Below are 21,285 nucleotides of genomic sequence, written 5' to 3'. Positions count from 1 at the left end.
GTTTGGAGATTTGTAGATATCTCTGTCAGTATAATCTCTAAATAATGACAGAGAATTCCTGAGAAATAGGCTTAATAGAAATAAATATAGGTGCTTTAACAGCACATAGCTGTGCAATTAATATGGAATTTGGGCGGGGGGATCTACAAAAGTCTGTGCAGCTCAGTATTTCAGCTTTTATGGCAAAAATGACCAATATGAAAATAGATGGCATATCAGTTGTCACAATGGCAGATAAGTCAAAGTTCTTAATATTCTATGATTAATGTATATGAAAATCAAGAAAACGATAAGAGAAAGAATTTAAAACAGAAGTTCCCATTATCAAGACACAAGTAAAAATACAGGTGGTGTTTTACAGAATATTTGTATTTGAGCTTTGCATATATATGTTGCATTTTATGTGTGTGTGAAATAGAAAGACAGAGACATAGAGAATCGGAGAGTGACAGAGAGATCGGGTGCACTTTTCTGCCAGGAGCACATATTTCAGTGAAGCCAGAAGGCAAGGGAGATGCTCTGCCAGGTGCTGTGTGTGCAGTCCAGGTTGTTTTTCTCTCTCGGTAGACAGCATTTTCCCCCATGCTGTGCTTGAGAAGGCATCTCTTCAAATGCTCCATGATATCATCCAAAGCAGCAGCAGCAGGAGGTGGAATTGGTTTTCTAGCTTCAGTTCTGCAGTCACAGGTTCTGAAAGTACATTGGACTTTTGGGTCAAGGATCACAGGCCCCTTGGCCAATGTGGTGTCTTTTTGTTGTTGTGTCCAAGGAAGGTAGGCTATGAGTTTTTCATCATGCTACTAGATCCAAAGTTTATAAACATTTATAAAGTTTATTATTCCCCTCATCAACAAAAGAATAAATGAATAAATAAATGAAACAAATAAATAAGGCAACCCCCTTATCCTGCATAAAAACAACATAGAAATCAAATAATAGTAAAATCATATTTTAACTTAAAAGTAAGAAGAAATAGAAAAATACTACAAAATAATTAATATAATATATACAATCAAAAAACTTCTTAAAATGCCAGATTAGTAAGCACTAATGGGTTGTCTTTATTAAAACTATATTTTGTTTATTGATTGATATATTCAATTAGTTTGCTTTCCCGAATAAGGGTCTTTCTTTGCAGCTCAGGTTGACCTTTAAAACAGAGCATTCCTCCTGCTTCAGGCTCTTTAATGCCAGACTAACAGGAGTAAACCATTATGCAATGTTAAAAAGGAAGATTTTAAATTTTATTTATTTTAAATTAAAATTGTATCAGCCAGAAAATAGATTTTGAACAATTTTTGAAGATCTTTTGTACGAATATTCACTATTCATAAATTTCACTGTCATATTGCCATTTCCTACATTTTAGGACTAATTCATGTACCAAACACATTGAATGCCTTGAGTCTTACATTCTTACTTAGGTTGCATACAATAAAGATTGTAGATTAGTAAAAGGATACATTTAATAAAATGAAAAAGATACTGTTTTAAAGTTCAGATAGGTATTATAATTTACCAGGATATTTATATAAACACACACAAAAAGGTTTTATATATACATAATATTTTATGCTTATGTAGCATACATATATTTAAAAATAAATACTATGAATATAATTTTATATGAAAACAAATGCAAGGTGTTTACATATATGTAGATTGTAATTAATATGCTAACAAATAATGGATAACTATTATCAAGAATGATGGTAAAGAGATTCATGATAAATTCTCTAAGTTATATTAACATATTTATTGATTATATAGCCTTGATAAAATAGTGGGATCTCATCCTTCATTTCTCCACTACTAATTTCCTTGGCCCACAATTACCATTTACAAATTTGATGATTATTAATAATTTCAAGATTGGAACTGACAAGGCTGTAAGAGAGAAGTAAGTAGAATTAAATAAATTAAAAGCTGAATTCATTGACATTAAAAATGCTCAGTTATTTATGCATTTTTATTTATTTGGTTTTATTTAGTCATGTATCATAGTAATACTTTCCTGTTAATAAATAGCCCCACTGCTGTGGATGGAAGAGACATGCTTCATGCAATTATGAACAGGGACAATCCCAGAAGAAGTTTCTTGTGCTTTTCCTTTAGAAGATAAAAAGGTAGTTATTTTATTAAGGGATGTTCATGGAGACTCATTGAAGTATGACATTTATTCACTAAATGAAGCACAATTAATAAAAACTCAGAGTCAGAAATTGAGGTTCAACCTGAAGATTCAAAAAGCAAAACAGTCAGCTACTGGCTCTTACCTCGACCTCATTCTGAAATGGGGATCCTTCCTCCTGTAATCTTAGTATGAGACTATGTCTGAGAGATGTCTCTCCCCATCTTATATTTCTCTCTAAAGCTGGGATCAAAGGCATGTAGCACTGTCTTTAAAGGCATGCACCGTCCAGTCTCTATAGAAACTAGTGTGGTTACTAGGATTAAAAGTGTATGTTACCATAATATGGTCTGTAAAACAATCAGTGGGACTTTTTACTCTCAGAGTTTCAGGTAGGCTTTATTTATTAAAATAAATCTGAAATGCCACTACATATGTGCATAAAACAATATGCAGTACCAAGAAAAACATACTGTTTTTCTTTGTGGCTGGGGGAGGTTATAGGTTTAAAACAACTATAAAAAGTAAAAACGAAATACATTTAGAAAAGTTTCATCTAAATTAATGACAGATGAAACAATGTTATCAATATTCAAAATAAATAAATTATTAGGACAGATGAGATAGTTCAGTTGGCAAAGGCAAGTATGACTGAAGCATTGAACTTATTTTTCTGAAACCCACATATGAGAAGGAGAGAACTCATTCCTGCAGGTTGTCCTCTGTTCTACAATATATAACATAACATATATATCTCCATGTGCATATTCACATGACACAAATGAATCAATAAAGACTAACCCATCTCCGTTAATCTGTGTATTGCCACATGGCTGTGGCTTACTGTTAAAGTTCTATCTGACACCTGTCTCTGGTGGGGCTACATGACTTCTCACTGACTCCACCTACTTTCTCACAGCATTCAGTTTAGTTTTCCCACATAGCTCTATTCTGTCCTGTCACAGGACAAAAAAGCTACTTTAATAATTAACTAATAAAAGCAACACATATATAGAAGGATTTCCCACACCACATCTTTCTAAGCATGTCTGGGTGTTTTTTGTGAGAGGTCAGCAGTTATTCTGCTGGGCCTGTTTTAATGAGACTCAGTCCTTCTCTCTAACAACTTTCAATATGCTTCTTTTGTTCTTGTATGAATGTCCTGTGTAGGAGTGTGAAACCACTTTTTATGATTTGGAAATTTACTTCTATGGTTTCTATAAAAACAGTTACTATTGCTTTGGCAATTAATTCTTCTCTTGTTTAATTGTGCACAAATGTGCCTTTTCATGGTGTCCCAAATATTGTATATGTTATATTCACTTGTTTGAAAATATAACAGATCCTTGGACCTTATTAAATAATTTATTTTTATACAATCCTTGTAAGCCTTGAAATTCTGTCTTCCACATAGACTATTTTAATGATGAGGAATTCCATTGGACAACTATTTAGCTTACTGAGTTTTCCATTTCCGTCATCATTCACTTCTGCTTATCTTCAATGTTCTTATCTCCTTATTTACTTCTATTTTTGTTGTAGAATAATACTTTTAGAATATGAATATGTGAATATGTGTCACTCTGATCAGTTCAATAAAAACTGATTACTCAATAGCTACACAAGATTTTCAAGACACTGAGAAGGGCAGAGTTGCCAGACTGATGAAGAGGGAGTGAGACATGCCAGTGGACAAGTAAATGCCACAAGTCACATGGCAATATGTAGATGAATAAAATGGATTAATTTATCAGAGCTAGTTAGAAACAAGACTGAGCTATTGGCTAAACTTTCATAATTAGTAAGAATTCTCCATATGGGTACTTAGGAACTAACTGGCAGGGCACAAAAAGTCTGGCTACATATTTTCATATCTTGAAATGATTCCATATCTGACAATTGTTTTCTGAGAATACATAATTGTGTTCTTTGAATAAATTAATAATTATTTATTTGAATCATGTGTCTTGAATTTTCCTAGACAATTTTCACTGTTACTGGTAAAAATTGTGAAAAGAAGTTGCTTTTGTTGTTGTTGTTGTTTTATTTTTAGTAAGTTAGTTTGTTTTTAAAATGGGCCCTTCTATTATTATTTATAAACAGGTGGTGGGGGGCCAGTCCTACAAGGGGCAGCAGCTGCTCACCTGAAGTTTCAGTAGGTCACCAGAGACCTTGGCAGAGCAGTGGAGGGTGGGAGACCACAATGTGTAAGAGACAGACAGATATGCCATGTAGTGAAAATTTTGGCATAGAGTTTATTTAGTGAGTTATGGAGGGGAAAGGGGTAGGGAGGTAGGGAGGAAAGAGGGGAAGGGAGAATGTGAAGAAGGGTGGGAAGAAGTGAGAGGGGCAGGAGCTGCCTCTCCAAAAGAAGAGAGAGAGAGAGAAAGAGAGAGAGAGAGAGAAAGAGAGAGAGAGAGAGAGAGAGAGAGAGAGAGAGAGAGAGAGAGAGAGATATTCTGCTTGCCTCTGAGGAAGGGGGTTGTTGGGTAGGGCAGGGCTTATCTCTTAAAGGGAGAGGATGCCCAGGTGACAGGCCAGACCAGCAGTCTATAACACCTTTCTTTTTGGCATTACATAATTGCTTAAGATTGATTTTTTTAAGGTCAGATCACTTTTGCATTTTGAGTTGTGATATGTGCAGAGTTCAGAAGAGAATAAGTTTCAGTATGGTCAAGGAAACACTTTACTCTGTTCGTTAAAGTCATTGAGAAAGTTGTCCAAATGTCTCAAAGTACAGTTTCAGTTCTGTCCTCACTGACCATGAAAGTAGAGCAATAGTACAAAAAAGCAATACTAATTAATTTTTATAGTACAGGGACACCAAAATATTGTGTACTATTGAGTGGAGTGAATCAAAAAAAAAGAAAGAATAAATAAATCACACTAAAAATGATGATTAGTATTATGTTGCTAGATAAGAATAAAGGAGGGAAGAGATACAGAAAAGAAATGGTAGAAGTGAAAGAACAAGGAAGGAAAAAGCAACACGAGGGATTGATTATGCATAGCCTAAAGAGAAAGGGGTAACTATATGGACCCAAAAAATGTAGAACAGTTCCATCTTTCAGGAGGTTGAGTCACACAGACAGAAAACTATGGCAGTTTGTCATTTTTGGAAGATTTTATGGACTTGGAGGAATCAAGCGGTAACTGAACCATATTGTATCATAATCTTTTTGTACACTGTGAAGATGTGTATCTGTCAAGACTCTTTCTTATTGACTTAAAAAAGAGCTTAACATCCCATAGCTGGTCAGGAGGGGATAGGTAGGCTTTCCAGGAAGAGATGGTAACTCTGGGAAGAAGACAGGTAGAATTTGCCACACGGAGGAAGTGGGATGTACTGTACTGAGAAGAGGTAAGGAGTAATGTGGTGGAACACAGATAAATAGAATTTAAGACTTAGGAGCTAGTTGGGAACAGGCCTAAGCTAAGTCCATGATTTCATAATAATAAGTCCCTGTGTCATTATTTGGGAGTTGGTGGCCCAAAGAAAATGCAAATACAGTATTTGATGACTGTTCTTAAAGAATTACGTCTCAGGCTGTGTGAAAGTAGTAAGAGAGATGTCAGGGGGTGAAGCAATTATAATCCTATCACATATGATACCTGCAAATTTGAGAGGGAATAGAGAACACGTAAGAAAATTGGAGTGGGCAAAGGGAAGCAGTGGATGTGATATCAATACAGGATTCATATATAAAATTATCAAAGAGTTAAATTGAAAAACTATATTTTTTTTCATTTTTTCTGACTGAGCTTACATAAATTTTGTACTCCATAGTGTTATTTGTAAAGCAGAAGATAATTGATAAAATACATTGATAGGCAATGACATAGTTTGCTTTTAAAAACACATATTGTTAGTTAGGCTTTCTATTGCTGTGATAAAAACACCATGACCAAAAGCAATGTGTGAACAAAAGAGTTTATTTGGCTTACATGTGTAGTCCATCATGAAGGGAAGTTAGGGCAAAAATTCAAAGTGGGAACACTGACCCAGAAACTAAAGTAGAATCTTGGAGGGATGCTGCTTGCTAGTTTGTTCCTTATGACTTATTTGACCTGCTTTCAAATAAAACTAAGAACTACCTGCCCAGAGCACTGGCCTTTTTACACAAAGCATTAATCAAGAAAATTTCTTATAGGCATTCCCGCTGCCAATGTGTTTGAAACATTTTCTAAATTGAAGCTCTCTCTTTCTATATGACTCTAAATTGTGTAAACTAGGCCAAAAACATCAACCAGGACAACTGGCCATTTTGCCACATTGTACATAAGCACATCACTGTTAAACTATGGCTGTTCCGTTCTTGTTTATCCCCAAGATGTCCTATTAATATCAATGTTACAATATAAAATATTTCAGTATTTGAGAGTCTCGTGGTGTTTTAAGAGTCAGTTTGAAAGTTTAGATTCTGAAAATACCCAGAGTCTTCTCTAAAATTTCCAAAACTTTTTAAAGAGATTTTGTAAGAAATCATGCTTATAAATTGTAACTTACAATTCTGTACTTGTAAGTGTGAGTTACAACTTTCTCAAAGAGAAGAATATCCGAGCATATGCACTATCAAAGTAAAACAAAACAATGGCAAGTCTAATAGTGTGAGGCTCCCAGTCAGACATCTGAGCCTCCCAGATTTCTAGTGCCAAAGGCTTTGGGCAGAGCTTGAAAAAAAGATCTGCCACCCACAGCACACACAGTTTGTCTCCTAGGCTCAGGTTGGCTCCACTCCACAGCTGCTGATGTCTTTGGTGATTCTTCCATGGTACTGGCATCTCCAAAACGCTGGGGTCTCTGCTGAAATTTGGCAGCACTTTCACTGAAAAACTTTCTAAGGCTTTCTTCAGGGACCTTGCCCCATGATAGCAAGTCTCAGCTTCTCTCCATGATCCCTGCAATCCTGGATATACACCTTCTATTGCAGCTGAGAATAAATCTTCATCTAAGTCCTCTCCTGGTCTCTCTCCAGGACTCCTCCCCGCCTTCCAAACTAGTATCACCTGAGAGACATTAACACATTATCAAGTTTTGCTCCCAGCCCATTGTAACAGAGCTTCTAATTGCTGACCCAGAGGAAGTAACCATATATTTAAGAGCATCAGTGGGGCAAGTCTCTGCTTATTCCCTGCTAGTTTCTCAGGTCCATCTAACCAGCATTAGTTTTCCTAGTGAAGTTGCTTCACTTCAGGTTTGTGGGTGTCTTCTTAATCATGACTGCTTCTTTATCTTCCACCCCACTGACCAGAGCCATAAATACTATTCTTAAGTCAAAATATCAGTCATATGACCCCTGGAGAGTCTTTGCTTCCCTCTAAAACTTCTGCGTCTTAGTCATGTTGACAACAACTAACGAGCTCAAGGATAAATTGACATCATTTCATGTCTATCTTTAGTTCTTATGCAATTCTACTGCTTTACTTCTCCTAAAATAAAATTTAAAGATATCTTACTTTGCTTTAGAAATAGAAGGAAAAACAAAAACTGAACTGCCTAAATATTTGTGGACGGACATGTTTGGTACAACCATAGAAATATGAATCTGTTCCAGATTTTAAGAGAATTAGAATAAATCCTATTTTCACAATTTTCATGTAATTCAGCTTTCAAAAATAATCTAAATCTGTAAATAAAAGCTCTGTTTCAGACTCTTTAGCCTTTATCTGGTTTTGCCAGGTGTGATTACGTAGCATAGCTCAGGTTTGAATTTACACTCATCTAAAACCCATGTGATAAAATTCCCATCACACAGCCATTTTTATTACAGCATACAACTACTTTTAAGTCAGAATTTCACTTTTGTCACTGCCAAAAGCAGTTGAAGAAATTTTCAGTCTTTCTAATAACAGTGGGACCAATGTACCAGCGTTTACTGTGGCGGAGCTTAAACTTTTATACCTATTCTGGACATAAAGCAAAGTGCAGCTGACTCCGTCTATTCCACTGGATCACAGTGAGCTTTGATATTCTGAGACTGAGTCCAGACCACTAAAGCTTATTAATTTCCTCTGCCAAGGACCTAAGGCAGAGTGTCCTAGACATCCGATTTACAGTTCTGCTTTGTTTCTCCAAATGAACAAAAGTCAAAATAAAAACTGAAAGTGATACTGTGCAATTTATATTTTCTCTTTCTTTTGAATAACTCTAAAATTTGGAATGTAAACTCAAAAATATCTTATTTGGTTACTATTCATAATTTGATAAAATTGAAGCATCTATCTTTGAGGAGTTAAAAGCTCAGAATTATACGAGGACGATAAATAGAATGTTTAAGTCTTAAATCACAAACGGAAAGTGTTAATGTGTCATGGTCAACAGTGCTCATGTCCTGTAGGCATCTCTGGGCACCTTCACTTCTGAGCATTCAGTGTGGTTCCACATCTTCCTTACCTGTCCCCAAATCCTACAACTCCTAATTATTACTTCTTAAAAAATGTTGTAACTTTTGTTCTTATATTTGATTTTCATGTAATAAATGAATCAGCTGATTTCATATCTTTATTTTTCCACACTATTAACATTTCTCCTCTTTAACTATAATAACCACTTTAGGCCACCATTTTTCTCAAATCAAAAAAATTAATTAATTTTCCTTAAAAATTTCTTTTGCTGGAAGTTTTGAAAAGATCATGTGACTTTTTGCATTAAATTCATTATCTGATTTCTTATATGATTGTCTTATATCTTGAACCAGCCTGCTTTTCCCTATAAAGCCAACGTGATCATAGTTGGTGATACTCTTGGTATGTGTTTGTATTTGGCTTGCTAGTGTTTTATTTAGTACTTCTGCAGCTATGCTTATGAGGGATTTCAGTCTGCAGTGCTTGGGTTTGGTTCTTTTCTGATGTAAGCATTAGAGTAATATGGCTTCACAGAATGAATTTGGGAGTGATTTTTCTGTTTACTTTCTCAGAGGAGTTTAAGAGGTTTTGGCTGTTAGTTCCTGTTTGAAAGTCTGATAGAATTCTGTTGTGAATCTATATAGCTACTTTAGACCTGGCCTTCTTTTAATTAGAAGGCTTTTCATTGATGTTTTAATCTCCCCTTTCATTATGGTCTGATTAGGCTGTTGTTATCTTGGAGAGATACTATTGAAGGAGTTGGGAAGATAACGCTGTGCATACAATAAAGCAGCAAAGATTTACCTTCACGTTCTATTTCTAGAGCAAAACAGATATCACCAGTTGCTGTATTGTAAAGAGGTAAACAGATAAACGAAGCACACTGATTACAAGAAAAGTAATTATAGAGATAGTAAATGTAGAGATATTTATAATTATAAATAATAAATCCATTTGAATTATATGGGAATATGGTTTTGAATATAAGTAAATTCTATTTTAGGCATAAAATTACAGTAGATTGCATAAGAATCAAAACACAAATTCTATCACTTTGCAGGTTAAGTTTTACTACTTGACATACATCTATATAAACCTGGGGACAAGGAAGGACAAGGAATGGCGACTGAGAAATTACCTTTATAATTTGTCCTAGGAGCACGCCTGTCCTTAAGTGTTAAATGTTAACACTTAAAAAGTTAAAAGTTAAGTTAAAAAGTTAAAAGTAAAAAGTTAAAAAGTTAAAAGTTAAGCATGTCCTTAAGTGTTAAATGTTGTCGGAGGGCACAGAACACTGTGGGTGGTGTCTACCCTAGAGAGTTGGGCCTGACCTCTAAGAAAAAAGGACTCTGAGTAAGGCAGGGATAGTGTTTCTTCTTGATCTCTGCTTCACTTCCATTATCCAGCTCCCTGCCTTGACTTGCTATCCTTCAGTGATGCCAAAAGAAAGAAAGAAAAAAATCCCGTTTTTCAGCTGAGTAGCTTTTGGTGGGTGTTTTATTGTGACAACAAAAGCAAACTAAAACAAAAGCAATGGTACTGTACAAACTGGTGACATGACTGCTCTGTGGTGTGGTTAAGGGAAAGCTTTTTATGGTAGATATGGGGGAATGGCCAGAAGCATCTGGAAGAGTCTAGAGCAGAGAGAGAAAGCAGTAGACTGAACATGGCCAGTAGACTGGAGCTAGCCATGAGGTAAGCAGTAGCAGATTAGAGAGCAAGAGAAGTTTATAAAGAATAGCAAGGGAGGCATACATAGATCCTTCTGGGAAAGGAAAATAGACAAGAGCTCTTGAGAAAATTAGGAGTGTGGGGGGGGTGAGGTGGGGAGGGGGATGGTGAAAGAAGGGAAGGAGAATTTGAGAGAACAGGATGGCCGAGAAGGGAAAAGGAAAAGGATATTTTGATTAATGGAGCCATTATGGGGCTAGCAAGAAACCTGGCAGTAGGAAAATCATAAGGATGACCCCAGAAAAGACCCTAAGCAATAGTGGAGATGGCATCCTACCTGGCCTTCCCCTGTAGTCAGATTGATGACTACCCTAATTGTCCTCATAGAAACTTCATCCAGCAAATGATGGAAGCAGATGCAGAGATCCACAGCTAGCAGGGGCTGAGCTCCCAGAGTCAGGTGGAGGAGAGGAAGGAGCTATAATATGAGCAAAGAGGTCAAGATCATGATGGGGATACCCACAGAAACAGTTGACCTGAGCTAGTAGATCACTGACTCTGGACTCACAGAGGGGAAGGAATCTGCATATGTTCCAACTAGACCCTCTGCATGTGGGTGACAGTTGTTTGAACCATACTTTTCCCAATACAAGAAGATCAGTGCTCACACAGAAAGATACACAAATATACAAATAAATTATAAATAAAATAAATCACTTCAAGAAGGAAGATAAAAGGGATGTTTCTCTGAATATATTAATCATACTATCCTGGATGGGTGGAGAATTGCTAGCAAGGTTAAAAAACTAAGAGAAATTTAAAAGACTCTGAAAAGTCTTTTAAAACTTACAAGATTAGCAAGTTCTCTCTTCAAGTTAATGGAAGCAGTAACAGTTGCTGGAAAAAGAGAAACTCTTCAATGGGAATTTAAAATTGGATGGGGAGATCGTGGGTCTGAAAAAGCCTGGGATAAAACCGGACTCGCTGAACATAGCGGACAATGAGGACTACTGAGAACTCAAGAACCATGGCAATGGGTTTTTGATCCTACTGCACGTACTGGCTTTGTGGGAGCCTAGGCAGTTTGGATGCTCACCTTACTAGACCTGGATGGAGGTGGGTGGTTCTTGGACTTCCCACAGGGCAGGGAACCTGGATTGCTCTTTGGGCTGACAATGGAGAGGGAGTTGATGGGGGAGGGGGAGGGAAATGGGAGGCTGTGGCGGGGAAGAGACAGAAATCTTTAATAAATAAATAAATACGTGAAATTAAAAAAATAAAAATAAAATAAAATTGGATGGGGGAGTTTCACTAGATGTTGTCCATGAGGAGGAGACTTTCAGTAATGTAAAAATGGTTCAATCACCCATACTTCTGTTTGTAACCCATGTTTTAGTTATTTTACTATTATAGTGATAAAGGAACATGACCAAGGAAATTTTAAAAAGAAAGAGTTTGGTATTAAATTTCAGAAGGTTTTTGGAACAGCTAAGAGCTTATGTCTTGAGATACAACCACAAAGTAGAAAGAATAAGAAACTTGGAATAGTATAGCGTTTTTGAAAATGTAAAGCCTGTTCTCAGAAACACACCTCTGTCCTCAAGGCCGTACCTTTCAATCCATCCAAAAGAGTTCCACCAACAGGGCCCAAGTTCTCAACTTTATGAACCTACAAGGAACATTCTCATCCAAACCAATACAAGTAATCCTTCTGTAATATTAAGCAGCTGTAATTCTGACAAAGTCTTATGTATTCTATAACGCACAGAAAAAAATCTGCATTTTCTTACACACATGTAAGCACTAATGCTAATTGGTCCAAGCTGATTTATTCACACTCTTACGTGACATCATGTCTTAAAGTTGGCTTTCCTCATTTTCTCCATTATCACCAGTTTTGTAATTCAATTCTTAGGAAGCAGAGATTGAGGTTTTTTTTTTTTTTCTGTATTACCCTGAACTCTATACAACTTATTACAGATGCACTTTCACCAATTCATGAATTAAATATGAATATATAAGCATCATTAGGCAATAATTTATTAGTCTATGAATATTTTATAACATCTTTATTATGTATTCTGCTGAACTAAATGTGGTGTTTGCTAGTTAAGCAAATTATTATAATATGATATGTTATCTTCTTCTCATCGATTATTCAACAAGTTCAGAAGCCCAACTTGATTAAAGTGATCACTTTTCGGTTCTCCACTGATCAGAAAAAAAAAAAGCCAAGTTCAGTAATCCTCATCAGTTCTACTTTGAATGAATGCTATAACTTTTGTCATGTTTTTATGTGAGCCATACTTCAATGGTGTCCTAGTTACTAGGCTATTACTGTGAAGAGACACCATGTTCAAGGCCACACTTACAAAAGCATTTGATTAGAAGCTTGCTTGTAATTTCAGACTGTTAGTCCATTATAATCCTGGCAGGAACCAGACAGGCTTAGTTCAGAAGAAATAGCTGAGAGCTTTACATCATAATCCATAAGCAGCAGTCAAAGAGAGAATCACTGGGCCTGGTCTGGACTTTTGATAAACCTCAGGGCTCATACACAGCCACGGAGATACACCTCCTCCAACAGGGACCCTGTGGTGATATTTTGTTTGTTCTGTAACAAATAAAGCATGCTGAAGATCAGAGTATAGAGATCGCCACACTAGCTATCCGTGGAGACAGGCAGTGGTGACACACACTTTTAATCCCATCACTTTGGGAGACAGAGGCAGATGCATCTCTCTCTCTCTCTCTCTCTCTCTCTCTCTCTCTCTCTCTCTCTCTCTCTCTCTCTCTGAGTTCAAGGCCACCCTGGGCTACATTAGATTGATCCAGTGTAAAAGAGAAACAGAGCTCACACCATTGATCCCAGCACTTGGGTCACATCTCTTTAATACCATCATTAGGAAGGTGGAGACAAGATTTATATGGCTGGGCAGAAAGAAGAATTTAAGGCAGGAGGAGACAGGAGGAGATCATTCAGTGTGAGGATTTGTAGGGACAGGACCGTCCCTTTGGTTTGAGGATTTAGTAGAGGTAAGAACTAGTGACTGGCTGCTCTGCTTTTCTACTTCCAGCATTAACCCCTATACCTGACTCTGACTTATTATTATTAAGAACAATTAGAATTTGTGTAAGAGGCCACACCTATTGCAATAAAGCCACAATTTAGTTAATCAACTGGAGACTAATTTATGCAAATATATGAATCTATGGGTGATATTTTTATTCAAAACACCACGAGTAGCAAAAATTTTTTAAACATGCACTTAGTTTTAAATCTTGAACATTAGCAATACTCTATCTCACAGATACTGCCAGGTCCTACCACTCTGGCCCTTGAATCTCAGTCTGCTTTGAAGTTTACATTTTAATTACTCAAGGTATGGTATCCTTTACAGATGCAAATTTTTATTCTTGTTTTCAATATACACCCCACCCATTCCATAGCATTAAGGGTTTTATAATATTGAATGCAGATTACATCAGTTATCATTTTAGGTACAATAAAGTGTTAAATTTCAGGGATTATCAATTTACAGAGAGGAAGTGGAAGTGCACGCCTGTGGAAAAACACGGCATAGAAGTTTTGACAGTGTGAAATATAGAATATTTGCTGCTATTATTTCTTTTATGTCTTCCTATTTTAAGAATTCTGGTGATTTCCATAAACTGCATTGCATAAACCTTTGTATGATGCTGCAGCATAAGTAAGCTGTAGTTCAGATCTATGCAATCACCTTATATGTTAAGAAATTAAACTCAATGAATGCAGAATGTAACCCTCATCTATGAACATAAATATGACTATTTAGAAAACAATTTAACAACCTGGCAATCTATCACCAATAGTAGATATTTGTCCCTTAAGATGTCTTTCCTCTTAAGGCATGAGATATTAACCAGGGTTAGCAAACTTGTCGTTAGTTCCATTTGTAAAGCAGGCCTCAAGTATTATCCAAAATCATTGGTTACCACCTTTACCGCCTCCCCCTTGCTCACAGCTTACCCAGGAGATCTTATCTAATTCCCTTGCCCTGGGCAATCCATGTCTTCCTTTTAGGGTCTTTTTTATTTCCTAGCTTCGATGGAGTATATTGTAATCTCATTATCCTTTGTTTTACATCTAATATCTACTTATGAGTGAATACATACTGTGTTTGCCTTTCTGAGTCTGGGTTACTTCACTCAAAAAAATTTTTTTTGTTGTTGTTCCATCCATTTGCCTGCAAATTTCATGATGTCATTGTTTTTTATAGCTGAGTAATATTCAATTGTGTACATATACCATACCTTCTTTATCCATTCTTCAGTTGAGGGGCATCTAGGTTTTTTTCCGGGTTCTGGTTATTATAAATAATGCTGCTATGAACATTGTTGAGCAAGCGTCCTTGTGATATGATTATCTTTTGAGTATATGCCCAGGATTCGTATGGCTGGGTCTTGAGATAGATTGATTGTGAGTTTTCTGAGAAACTGCCATACTGATTTTCAGGTGGCTGCACAAGCTTGCCCTTCTACCAGCAGCAGAGGAGTGATCCCCTGACTCTTTTACTTTCAAGTACATTTCTCTAGCATCATCTGACTTTTAATTTTTTTTATTACATGACATCTATTATTCTTTATATATAGTGTGTGATTTTTCTCCTACAATTTTCAATAACTCTCCTTGTATTATATATTAAGCATTTTAACTATAATACTTCTATAGGCTATCTCGTTTCTAGTTCTGTTTGGTTCTCTTCATGATTTTTTTTTCATCTGTATGAGTTTGTTTTTATTTAATTTGGTTAACTTTTCTTCTATTATCCCATTGAAAACCTAGTCAAAGCCATTGGCATGGGATTCTCTTTCTTCCTTCTTCTATGCCTACTATTTGAAGGCTTGGGCTCTTTATGGAGCTCCAAATTCCCTAATATCTCCCCCTCATAATCTTTTATATTCTTTGATTGAATGGCACACTTCTACTGTATCTTCAAGTCCTGATAGTCAAACTTCCACTGCATCTTTTTTTATTTATAAGACTTTCCTTTTAGTTCCCTAATTGGATTATCGAGTATTCCGTTATCCTCCTCACGTCAGGTTTGGTTTTCTTCAATATTTCTATCTCTTTACTGAATTGACTTTTCTGATTTGAACTGATGTTGCCATTTTGTTCAGCAATATATTTGCATTTTCTTGGACTTAACTCTGTAGTTTGTTTCCATCCTCTTTAAGGTCACTAGTGTGTTCATTCCTTCTTCTATTTCAGTGAATCATTTTATCATAATCATTATCATATTAAGAGTCTGTGTAAGAAAACTGTGAACTTCTTATGAACTATGGATGCAACAGAGTCAGAATGTTCTTCTAAAAAGGTATTCTTCTAGAAATCCTTGCATAAACCATGATAAATCGATGCACTTGAGAAGTACATAATTGGTATGATCTGATATGTCTGTATTGTCTCTGGGAAAGGCGAAAGCCTGAGAGGAATATTCTTATCTGTTTTCCATGACTAAAATAATATTTATAAGACATTAAACCAGGTATAGTCCCTCACTGGAATTATATTTGTTTTAGGTTAACCCCATTCATCTATGTTTGCTTTGGTAATAATAGTAATAATGAGTGCTCAATTTCTACTCCAATTCTGTTCAAAAACCTTGATTCCCCCAAATCTCTCATCAGATCTTTGTTTTGTTTTGTTTTAATCTGCATAGACTTAACCATGTAGAGCAGGGAATGTCTACAGTTATTCAAAATTGTGCATTTTAGAATTTATCTATATAATTCTTACTATAGAAAACTTTTTGTAGGGAATTTCTCTTTCAACTCTCCAAACCTTCCTGTGCCTGCAATTCCCTCTCAAAGTCACAGTCCTTTTTCTATGATTATTAAGTTTATTTATGTAAATATACAATTTAAGTCTGCTTAGTTGTTTATCTAGGAGTGAAGCTAAGAGGGATTTCACCCTTGCAAGTCAACTGGTGCTGTAATGTTTCATGTTGTTTACGTAGCCACATGGGTGAAATTTCAAGGTATGGCTTCTTTATCATGTCTAGAAAACACAGTCTGGCAAGAGAATTAATTCCTCATGCACCTCTAAATCTTGTAATCATTTTGTTTTCTCTTCAGTGATGTTCCCTCAGTCCAAAATAATATTTGATGGTGATGGAGGGATTGCTCAGTGTTAAAAACACTTGGTATTCTTGAGAATACAGGAGTCTAGTTTCTACTACCTACCTACAGTGACTCATAACCAGGTCAAACTTAAGCACTGGTAGAAATAACACCTTATCATTTTCACAGTCATCATCATGTACACATAAGTATCCATGTATATAAAAACAAAGCAGTTTTTAAGCCTTTGCCTTGAGAGCCCCCTTTGTCCCCATCCAAAGATGATTGTTGTAATAAAATTTATTATTGCTATTTTTATTCAGTATTTATTTTAGTTTTAAACAAAAAATGTTGACACTTTTACAGAATTACTGTAGAGTGAATAATTTATATGTGCTCCCACCAGTTTTCGCTACTGTTAAAATCTCTCATAAGCAATTACTAGTCTAATTAGTCAAAATCTTCAGCTACTCAGATATATCTCAGTCTTAATTTTGTACCTTAAATGGTTCTATGTACAATCAAAAATCATGCTCAGCAGGCTTCTCTTTTTGAATCAGGTGCTCAGCTTTATAGACATTTGTTGATTTTAGGATTATGAAAATACACAGTTTTCATTAAAAGTACTCTGTAGTGTTCCTAGACTAAAATTTGCCTCATTCTTTTTCTCTTCACATTGGGATTTTAACAGAAATTCTCCCAGATGAAGATATGCTAGGGCAATAGTAGTGCCAAGCTTTTGGAGTAAGAAACCAATTTCTGATTTTACTCAAGACCTCATACCTAAAGCTGCTGAGGTGACCAAGACCAAGAGACTAGATAGTCCATGGATCTTGGGTAAAATGGGATACTACTGTTTTAGAATATAAAAGTAAAGAAAAATAAATAAAATGACTTCTAATGCAATTTGCTGTTCTCATAGATTGGACCTGTACCTTGTCCGTTATCCTTTATGTATATATTGTAGCTTTCAGTTTAGTATTGCTATGGAACTCCTGCATGTGTGAAAGAATGTGTCTCTGATTTTGATCCCTTCTCTTGGGGCTCTTTTCCCCTTGTTGGTTTTCCATATCCTACTTCAATGTGGTGGTTTTTGGTTTATCTTGTTTTATTTTGTTGTGTTTTGTTGTTAAAGAGAAGGTACAAATACATACAAAAGCATATAAAGTTTTTAAAAAAGAATTCCTTTGTTGTCATAATTTACACAGAGATAATTAGTAAGCAAGTGTTATTTCTCATTGGAATTTATTCTGAGAATATTCATTTTCCCTTGTAGAAAGAGAGAACTGGAATCTTATCAGTGACTTGAATCCCATTATCTGTCTTTCTAATGAGGTCTCTAACTTAATTTCTCACCTAAGTCCTTGTCCCATGACTAGGCTTTACCATAGGCATGAATCCCCCTTACATTTCTCAGGCAGGCTGGAATTATAACTTCAGGACATTTGCACTTGGTAAAAATTTTATCTGAACTATCCCTTTACCAAAGATGCATAAAACTTGGTCCCTCACCTCTTTGTTCTTTGGATGCCTTCTTTTCTTTTGCCTTCGGCTATCATTTATGTGCCTTCTGACCCTGATGACATTGCCACCTTGCAAGAAGTTCCCCTGGCCTCGGAGCAGTGCCTGTGTTCTATAGAAGCACATTTATAGATCTGTGTTCACTTTAAGGGCACAGGGCCTCTTTTCCTTCTGCTTGGACTTTGACTCCCACCACAGTACATCATTCTGTTTCTTTTTGTTTCTTAAAGATGGCATCTCAGTGTAAAGATTTATGATCCTCACATGGCATGTCACACTGGATTCCTTTCCATTGCTGCCGACGTTAGGTATATGGCCTTGCTGACCTAAATTGATGAGAGCAGGCACACTTAGCCATACAAGGAATGCAGATGTTTTATCTACTATTTTCGCTTATCTTTTATCCTCTGGATTTTTTTTTTCAAGGAGATCATTGTTCCTAAGTTAATTCTCTGTGGAGCTTTCTGGATGGGACAAATGACAAAACCTGACAATAGTTAGGGTGACATGCTAATAAATGAGTGACCAACCTATCACTTGAAGAGGCAATCCCGCATGGCATTCAGTTTATAAATAGATTTTGAACCTGAGCAACAAACACGCATTGAATTCTCTCTTGCCAGTAGCTCTTTGTGAATGATTTCACATGTCTGCAGAGTTTAGAAGATACAACAGAAACCTGATAGCCTGTAAACCTTAAGGTGTTTACTCTATATCCCTTTACCTAAAATAAAATGACACCTACCATTGTTGGTTGAGCTTCTGACAACAGTGAATGAAGTTATAAAGTATGTGTATGTGTGTGCAGGGGCATTCCTGTTTTCTTCAGGCCATCTCTGAGGTGATGCCAGCAGTGCTGGCTCCAGAGTCCCTGCCTGCAATTCGGTGATGGACCACACAGTACCAGTTTGCTCCTTTCCTGGTTTCCTGCCCTTTGCCCTTCACTTTTGTTTACTATTATTTCAACACTGTTTCCGAAAAGAAAAGAAAATGACCAGAGAAAGCTCTTTTTTGTAATTGCAGTCTAGGATAGGGCTTAATTACAGCATAGAAATTTAGTAACTTTTCTAACACTACAGATTTTCTTGCTTTTTTTTTGCTTTTACCTACTGAATTATTTTGATTTGAATATTAACCACTGTCCCGACAGAAGATCACTGTTTGAATCATGGATCTCTACACAGTAGCGCTGTTAAAGAAGGTTGTGGAGCACTTAAGCGTTTAAGAGGCAGAGTAAAACAGGAGAAAGTGGGTCACTGTGGGAAGACCTTGAGGTTTTAGAGCCCTAGATCCATGCCCTGCCCTCTCACTGCTTCCTATCCCTAGTCACAGAGTGGCCACATTCGTCAGGGTCCTGCTGCAAGGCATCTCTCAAAAATAAGGCCTTTGTTTTCAAAGAAACTGCATGCCATGTCAATTGCGTCATAGCAACAGTGAGTGAAACCATTGTTAGTAAGGTATGTTTGAGTTTAAATTTTTGTTGTCAGCTTTTTATTACTAGAGGCAAACCTCCATGGATACAGGAATCCCAGTCAGTTCCCAACTGTTTTACCAAATGCTGTATGTAGGATTCCAAAAGAGCTCAGTGACCTACACATAGTAGGATTTAACCTTTAACTTAGGTACCATAGAACTGTGGTTCCACCTAACTCACCTGTGTTCCGTTTTTTTTTTTTCCTCCTTTACTGTCACTCCTGTGCTTTCTTTCTTTCCTTTTTTTTTTTTTTTGACGGTCCTAAATTGTTTATTGGGTATGAATTGTACAAACATTACGTATATTAGCGGTAACAGTGGAGCTGCAGAGTGTTGCACCTTCTCCAGGCTGCAAGGCAAGAGCCACCAATACTGTGGTGGATCTTGTGGCCCTTTCCAAGGCCACGGCTCTTGCAGCCTGCAGATGTCAGCCCACGCATCTCTCTGTGCTTGTGGACCGGTTTGGTGATCCATTGGGTGTCAGGGTTTCCTCTGATAGCTTTATGGAATGGATCGATGAGGACAACCTCAAAAAATTTGTATGTGGAATCTTCGCCAACCCAGTAAGAATTCAGGACTCTCAGAGCCCCACAGTGGCGTCCAGCTCTTTCCTCAGCAACAGACTGAAGGCTTCGGGCAAACTTTAGCTGGTTCACACCGTGATGGACAGGCTTGCCGTAGGTCGCACCCTTGGGCACCAGGCGTTTTTCGGCCACCACGGTGGACACGAATCCTGTATATGACGTAACCTTGCTTGGCCTTGTAGCCCAGCCTCTGCCCTTTGTCGGGCTGGGTGGGGCGGGGAGCCCAGTGCAGCGCGGACAGCGGGCGGTACTGCCAGCAGTGGACCCTCAGCAGGAAGCGCATCACGTCCGACTGCTTCTTCCGCCACAGCTCCTGGATGTACTCGTACGCGCCCATCTTGGCTCACCTGATGGCCGCCGTCAGAGGAAAGTGCCTGTGCTTACTTTACTCTTGTCCCTGAATCTGAAAACTAGGACAGTACCTATCCTCACAGGGATGAACTCAGTGATATTATTATTATTATTTATTATTAATACTGGTCAGTTGTATTTGAATCTACACTTGGTCTCTAGAAGCCAGTTTTGGTTCCTGACCATTCATGCAGTGTAGCGCATGGGCTTCCTCTCATGGTATGGAACTCAAAATAAGCACATATTAGTTGGTACCCCCACAAGCTTTGTGCCACCATTCCCCTTGCAAGAAAGGTAGATGGTATGTGGAGGGTTTTGTGGCTGGGTTCATTGCCAGGTTTCTTTTTTAGTAGCTAGCAGAGGAACTACGCATACTAAAGGGCTAGATAATCCTGTGAAGGTCTTGACCTCTCTGCCTTCAATGCAATGTGTGAATGTTCTCAGCAATGGGGCCCTGCTGTCAGCTTTTTTAGAGAGAGACCTTCTCTCTTATCATCAGTGTTGTTCATTTAGGGATATCCAGCGTAATCTGTTGGCCAACAACTTAATCAATTGCAAGCCCATCCCACCACTAGAAACCTTGCCAGACTACAAAAGATAGTCAGTTCAGACTCTGCAACCTCCATTACTAGGAGCCCTTACTAGGATCGATCTCACTGATTCCAGAAAGTTTTCACTGTACTAGGTTTTCACACCGACCCCCACCCCCAGTGTCTTCCCCATTTCAGCCCTCTCCAAGGACATCTCATTGATATATATTTTAGGAATTCATGTCAAGAAATAAAAATGAATAAAAGGAACATTCAAACACATTATAAAAGATCATATTGTTTGACATAGCATTGATAAATGGATATAGCATTTAAAATATCCGGCTCATGTATGATGGCGAATGATACATTGTGCTTCAGCACTGTGAAAAATCTCCCTTCAACTCTCTCAATATCTCTTAGGAAGATGAGCACAAAACACTTGGATGAACAAAAAAAATTAATCATCAATAAAACCTGCAACTTTTGAAATTGGAGCGGAGATGGCAAAAAAGAATGCCCTCCTTTAAACAGCTTTAAGATGATTTATCCTATGTGCTTGATCATAATAGTAAAA

General features: G+C 37.1%; 1 pseudogene; it reads right to left on the bottom strand.

The window, feature by feature from the left end:
- Positions 1-19,470: 19,470 nt before the first annotated feature.
- LOC142834851 (large ribosomal subunit protein eL15-like) lies at positions 19,471-20,191 on the bottom strand (annotated as a pseudogene).
- Between the last annotated feature and the right edge of the window lie 1,094 nt (positions 20,192-21,285).

Source organism: Microtus pennsylvanicus, chromosome 14 (assembly GCF_037038515.1).
Source record: "Microtus pennsylvanicus isolate mMicPen1 chromosome 14, mMicPen1.hap1, whole genome shotgun sequence".
Classification (NCBI taxonomy): domain Eukaryota; kingdom Metazoa; phylum Chordata; class Mammalia; order Rodentia; family Cricetidae; genus Microtus; species Microtus pennsylvanicus.
Note: the sequence above shows the minus strand (reverse complement) of the source record. Positions and strands in the feature narration are given on the sequence as shown.